The sequence below is a fragment of the Protopterus annectens genome, chromosome 2.part0 (assembly GCF_019279795.1).
Source record: "Protopterus annectens isolate FY-2018-M chromosome 2.part0, PAN1.0, whole genome shotgun sequence".
Classification (NCBI taxonomy): Eukaryota; Metazoa; Chordata; order Ceratodontiformes; family Protopteridae; genus Protopterus; species Protopterus annectens.
In genome coordinates this window covers 1,207,208,828-1,207,216,327 of record NC_056728.1, presented here as the reverse complement: position 1 = coordinate 1,207,216,327, position 7,500 = coordinate 1,207,208,828, and positions in this window count along the sequence as shown.

Below are 7,500 nucleotides of genomic sequence, written 5' to 3'. Positions count from 1 at the left end.
CAATTATGAATATCAGGCACATGCAGTGCTTGTGAACTGCTATACTGTCATTAGTATGTTACTGACTTCTGAACAGTTTGTGTTTTGTTTGTGTTGACATTAGCACAGTCTGCTCACGACAAGCGGACATATGTCAGTACTGTGTATTATTATGGATAGTAATCTGTCTGTGTACCTCCCACCTGTGGACATATCCAGCTGGTAAACAGAGGTTAGCCTAGTATTTCTTGACTGTGCACCACACCAGTCTTTTCAGCACCTGCACAATGACATTGTCACAGGTGGTTGCTAGCAGTACATGGTTACATCCTTTGATATTTCTGTGTTGTACTCCTACATAAGGGCATGCTTGTGGAAGTAATTCTACAGCTATTCGCAGAGTGTGTAACAGCAGACAGGCTGATATGCCTGTGTGTTTCTGACACTTCCAGGCCTCAGATACTCTCAGGTATATATTTGACCAGCCTCAGGGAAAGGTACATATCAGTGGGATACACCCGTGATATATTTCAGATATTTTGCAGTTGAGACTGTGGGGTATTTTGAGCATATATATTACTACACCATTTCTGACATGCAAGCAGTGTCTACTCTAACTTATTGACAGTTACCATTACGTGGGATTCCCCACCTTTCTGCCTACTGTTAGTACATTTCACAAGGAGTCAGTGGGGCACAGCTAACATTTGTTTTCAAATCAGAGACATCCCTGTAAATCAGTCACAGTTGGGAGGTCTGGCCTCTTACCTATGCAAATATGGTGGTGTTTATCCTGCTCTGATACTGTGTGGGGTTTGTAAGGTGCTACTGCAACATTATTATCTACTAGCATGGCTGTTTCTCTTATCACACTCATGTAATGCAATTCCACAAGAATTGCCAGTAAAGATACACAGAACAAGCTTTGTGTAATGGCCTTCCTCTTTCCCTTTACATTCACTCATTGTATTTCATGTTATATTTCTTGCAGCACCAAGTTCTTGTATATCTGCTGTGGCTTAGTGGGAATTCATGCAGTCTAGTGTTTCCAAGGTCCGGGGTTCGAGACTAACAGGGCTATTTTATTTTTCTGATGAGCAGACTACAGGCCTTGTCATACAGAGTGACTAAAGCACTTTTAAGCAGTTGTAAGCGGGTTTGCATGAGTTTGCGTGATGCTTAGCTAAGCGCACACCTGCTGAATACTGCTTAAAAGTGCTTACTCCTGCTAATACCCATGCTAATTTCTTTTAAAGAAAAGAAAATGGGGAAATAGGAAAGTGGTGAAAAAGGGGGCACAAAGAGGGGAGGACACTAGGAAAACAAGCTCAGGATGTGCAGGAAGGATATAGGGAAGGCTCATAGCTGCCCAATTCTTTACCAGCAACAGCTGTGCATATGTTAGAAATTTAGAGTGAGATTTGATACCTTCCACCCCTGAGAGAGGGGTGAGGAGAACAAAATATACAGCCAATTGTAATTATCAGTTTACATGTCCAGCAGACATGTGTGCGAAATGGGCAGCTATGTATGGGGCGTAATTTTTTAGTGGGAACAGAGTGCCCTTTTTTTTTTTTCAGGTGAGAGTGGAATGTGAGGTACAGGAAGTAGGTATATTTGGGGAGGTAGGTTGGGGAGGTTAACAGACAAGACAAACAAGATGCATACAGGGGTGGAGTATGACACATGTGGGGGGTAAACACAATTGACGGGAACGGATGTTTGGATATCACAAGCCCATGAGCCCACAGATGGCAACAGTGGAACTGAGATCCCCACCCATGGGCAGTTACCACTGCGCCAGTTGCCACTGCACCTTCACAGCCCAGGCCGGGGCTGTGCTGGGGGCTGGATAGGATGGGCAGGCACACCCATGAGTTGCGCCACTCTCGCCTCAAGCTGGCATAGGGGATCAGTCACGGAACGCCTGATCTCACTACGCACCACAGACCAGACCCTTTGGAGGGTGAGTGGCGGCTTTCCTCCAGCCATGCTTGCAGGGGGGCATGAGCCCATCCCCTGCAGCGCTTCCACCTGAAGGTGGCACAGGGCCACCGGAAGAGGAGGTCCCGGCCTGGGCACTGGTGCCAGGTGCACTCGCCAGCTGAGGTGGGAGAGGTGGGTCCGCTGGAACCCGCATTCCCTGTTGTCCTATATTTAGCAGTATTTTATGGCATTTTGGATTAGTAACAAACAACACCATTCAAAATTAGTTGTAACAGCATGCATTAGTATTCCCATTAACCAAACACACATGAATTCCGAACAGTGAGCAGCAAGCATAACACATGCATATTTAGAACAACAGTGGACATTCCAACAGCATGCAGGTTTTATTGGTGGCAACAGGCCATCAGGTTTGGATATGTGAACAGGGTACATGCATCAACATACATGCAGATATTTATAAACCAACAGGACAAATGTCCATGGGAATTAATTGTGAACAGACATACCCAGTTTGGTGTGAAATGGCATAATTTATGAAAATAGGGTAGGGTGGAGAAATATTACATTAACAACTTAAACTACCTATACATATACTGTACATTCCTAGTAGATGCAGATATATATCCCCTACATGTATTAGTATAGTTTCCTGTATGTAACCTTAGGAATGTTGGTGATGGGGATGTTACTGCTACATTAATATACATTCCATTTGTATTCAAATATGTTCATATCTGGCTGTGTTCAGGTAAAGCATCCTGCTACATTTGATTTATATGGGTCTAGTCAACTGTGGATGTTCAGCATTTCATACAACCATACTATCTCCATAATGCAAGGGTACAGCAACATATCCAAATTGTGGGACGGACACAGTCCAGGTTCTGTACTTTATTAAAGACATTTCACTCTTTAGTTGTGGCTGTCTCATTCATTTCATTATGTAGTGAATGCAGTATACCTTTATTCCAGACTTATTACAGCTTTCTTGGTAGCTTCAAACTCTTTCGCACACTCTCTCACTTATTTTATATTTACATTTCAGGATGGTACTTAATTCTAGGCTTTATTAACATTTATTACTGGGTTACAACAATCCTTTCCAGCTGACTCACTTATTTCATATGGCAGAATTTACAAGGATGTATGCGACACTTGTCTGTCCTTTGTTGATTGATTGCAACACTCGTTTTCAGGCTGAAGCAGTTATCTGATATTACAATACAGGTGGAAACTCTATTTGAGACTTGTTTAATCTTTATTAATGGATTGCAATACTCTTTTTCAGGCTGCATCACTTATCTAATCTTACAATGATAGCAGAATCTTTCTTCTAGGCTTATTTGACCTTTATGACTGGGTTACAACACTGAACTCGTTTACAGGCTGTCTCATTTATATTCTATAACAATACCAGCAGAATAATTACTTACCTGCCTGGTGGCGCAACCTTGCCAGCCTATCAGCATAGGCTTGCCGATTCGCGGAACGAACACCTGCAGCTGTAATATAAATGAAGGAATATTGGAACATACCTATCCATACTATAGGCTAGGATAGCATTTCTTATATACTTAATTACATGGATACTTACTCAGTAGTGGGGCATTGGGTATTTGACGGGCCTCCTGGATCCATCAGTTCAGTTGGTCCTCCTTTCGTCGCTTCAGGTCCACATGGTGGTGACGGACCTGTTCACCAGTCCTCGGAATGCCTGTGGCACTGGTGAGATCATGTGCCAACCGATTCCATGCCTCTGCCTTGTACGCTCCCCATTGAACCTGGCCCTGCATGAGTTGGCCTTCATGATGATGGACTAGGAGCCAAACCATATATTTTGACTCCTCAATGCCCCACCTTTGTGCTCTAAAGCAATTTCCCTCTCCTGCACCTGCCATCCTGACTGCAAATGGGTACCACAATCAGTTATGGTGTGTATTCCCACCTATGGGGCTTATATACATGCTGGTTTTCCCGCACTTATTTGTGATTGGCTGTTTTGGATATTTATCAGCTTACAGCAAACCTGCTTTGTCATGGTTATATTTTCATTCATTCCTATATGTATGGTAATACTGTGTTCCTAAGTACAACTGTCATGGCTTAGTGGTTCAGTACTTTGACTATGGTGCACAGTATCCTGAGTTCGACCCTTGTCATTGCTTTTTTATTTTACTACTGTCTAGACAGGCTAGGAGGTGTGTCTGTGTAAAGGCGACTTTGCTACAGGTTGCTCAACGTTGCCCGACGGTAAGCTGGTTGGCACACTGCGCAGCTCCACACAAACGGCTTACGCTGGGTAACGTGTTATTTAGCTATAAGCAGTCATATTAAGCTGGGTGAAGCGCTGCTGAGCTACGGGCACTCATATTAAGCTTGTTAAAGCACTGTTCAGCTACGGGCACTCATATTAAGCTTGTTAAAGTGCTGCTCAGCTACGGGCACTCATATTAAACTTGCTAAAGCGCTGCTCAGCTACGGGCACTCATAGTAAGCTTGTTAAACCACTGCTAAGCTATGGGCAATTATGTTCTTTTTTTTTATATATTATATCGATGGTAAGAGAGGTAATTGATCACATCATCAATAAGAAAGCAGAGACAAAAATAATTATAGGGGACAAAACTAACCCTTATGATAACATACAACATGAATCATTATGGGAGATTTTACAAAGTGTAATCAAATCGGTGCATAAGAAAAAATATGTGAAACTAAATGTGAATGGACTGTTAAGGGAAGAAATAAAAATAGAATGTGGAATAAGACAGGGTTGTCCAGCAAGTAGTTTACATTTTTGTTGGGTATGAATATAGCAGTGATTGAAATTAACAAAATGTCAAGAAATGGGGGTTATAACATGGTAAAAGAAGTACAACTGCCAATAATGTACACCTATGCAGATGATATTGTAATAATTACAAAGACTATGCTATGGGTGAAAAGAGTAAACATAAAGTTTTGTGTAATGCTGGGAAGAATTTGGTTAAATATAAAGAAAGAAAAAAGTAAAATATTTGGTTTTAGTGATGAAATATGAGGTGTTGAATTTAATGACAAGTACATAGATATGTTAGGAGTAAAATTTGGGAAAAATGAATACAAACAGGAACAATGGGACAAAGTGATGAAAGAAATAAAGTACATGGTTATGTTTTGGAAAACATATAGGTTTTCATACAGAAAGAAAGTCATATGGAACAAAGGATCATTTGTTGTTAAATAAAGTCATAGTGGAGAACTGTAACAAGGGGAAGAATATAAGTATGGCATGGATTGACTACAAAAAAGCATTTGATAGTATCGTACATTCATGAATAAAAGAGTGCTTAATAATGTATAAGATACATCCTACATTGATCAACTATGTTACAGTGACCATGAAACAACGGCAGACCACTTTGCAATTAAACCATGATAAAGGACAAATTATTATCCCAGGTATAAAAATTCAAAGGGGAATATTTCAGGGTGATTCTCTGTCACCATTGCTGTTCTGCCTTGCCCTTAACCCTTTAAGCTGTTTACTTAACAGCTTAGGTCATGGCTATAGTTTGGATCCTAGAAAACAACAAAGTCTAAAGACTTCTCATCTTCTATTTGTCAATGATTTAAAACTATATAGCTCATCAGATGAGGAACTGAAAGACAGCTGCAGGTTGTCAAAACATCTTCAGATGATATTAGAATGCCATTTGGCCTTGATAAATGTGTAAAAGCAACCTATAAAGGAAAACTGGAGCACCAAGAAAACATCAGTTTGGGACAAGAATATGATATAAAAGAACTTGAGCAAGAGGGAGTGTATAAATACTTGGGAACTGATGAAGGATAAGCAATAAAACACAAACAAATGTGAATAAAACTTAGTAAGGAATATTTGTGGAGACTTAAATTAATCCTGAAAACAGCATTGACATCTAGGAACAAAATCCAAGCTGTAAACCAATTTGCTCTTCCTGTTCTAACTTACAGTTTTGGAGTGATTGACTGGCCCCAAAATGTGTTGGATAGATTAGATACTAAAACAAGAAGGATGCTTCATGCTAATCAAGTGATCTATAAAAATCAGTGCATACCAAGATTATATATTCCCCATCCCAAAGGAAGGATGGGTCTCCTGGAAATTTGTTACATGTACAGATCTGCAATCGTGGGACTCCACACATATCTGCTGACCTCACAAGTCATAAACGTAGTAAATGTTTTGAAGCATGAGGAGAATGCTTCTAAGATGACTTCCATGCTTAATCTAGTAGAACCATATTGGCGTCAAGCAAGAATGGAAATCAAACCAGAAGTAGATACAAATCAGACAGCAATTGAATGTGCCAAATAACAAAAGAAAGAATATAAGGTGAAGGATCAGATGAAAAGGCAAGATATGTGGAAAATGCATAAATGTAGTTGCAAGTATAGAAAACTTCTAAAAAAACTTCATGTTGATCTGGAACAAATACAGGAATGGTTAATAAGAGGTAAATTCAAACCAAGAGATGAAAGGTTAATATTGGCAGCCCAAGATAGTGGGCTACATACAAACTGGTTTTAAAAGTCCATTGAACATGTGGGAGAAACAGACAAATGTAGGTTTTGAAAAAACAAACTGGAAACAGTTACACACTTTGTTGCTGGTTGTGAGGTACTAATGGCAGAAAGATTGGATACTGAAAGGCACAATAATGTGGCAAGATTGTTGCACTGGAGATTGTGCAAATCTTAGTATTTTGAAGTTGCTGAAAAGAACTGGAAACATGAGACACAAAGCATCATAGAAAACAATGAAGTCTACATCATACATTACCAACAATTCAAAAGATAGATGCTAGAAAACCAGATGGTCCAGGAAAAGAAGATAAAAATAGCATTGATCATTGAAATTGACACACCCAGTGACTACAGTGTCCTGCACACACAGAGACATAAAGTTATAAAATATCAGGATCTGCAAGCAGAAACAAGAGCAATGCAGAAGAAAGATACCCAAATCATTCCAATAGTAGTAGGAGCAATGGGTCTCATAAAAAAAGTCTAAACTCTTATTTAGATATGCTACCAATACATGTAACACTGTACGAACTGCAGAAGGAGTCATTACTGGGCACATTGCAGGTGCTGTGACGAGCACTTTTGGCTGACATCAAAGAGTGAAACAATACTAATTTCTTGAACTTTAATTATACTTTGACTTAGGAATGGGGTCCATTCCATTATGGTATTAGAAACCCCAAACATTTGTAGAAATTAAAAAGAAGAAAGCACGTCTAATTAATAGTTTGATATTAAGTAAAATGGCATAGGTAGCAAATATTTAAATACCTGTAAAATTATGAAAAAAACTAATGATGTTAATATTTTCATTTATTTGGGGTTCTAGACTGAACCTGGATAAAATAGGAACATTGTATATGAAAGAACACCAAGGGAGCCTTAGGTTTAATTAATCCTATTGTGCATGCAGCATGTTTACATTTATATAAAGTATTGAAAACTATTATGAAGGTAGAAAAAATTGATAGAAATGATAATGTATTATAAATATAAAGATGTATGGGAAGGAATGGAAGTTAA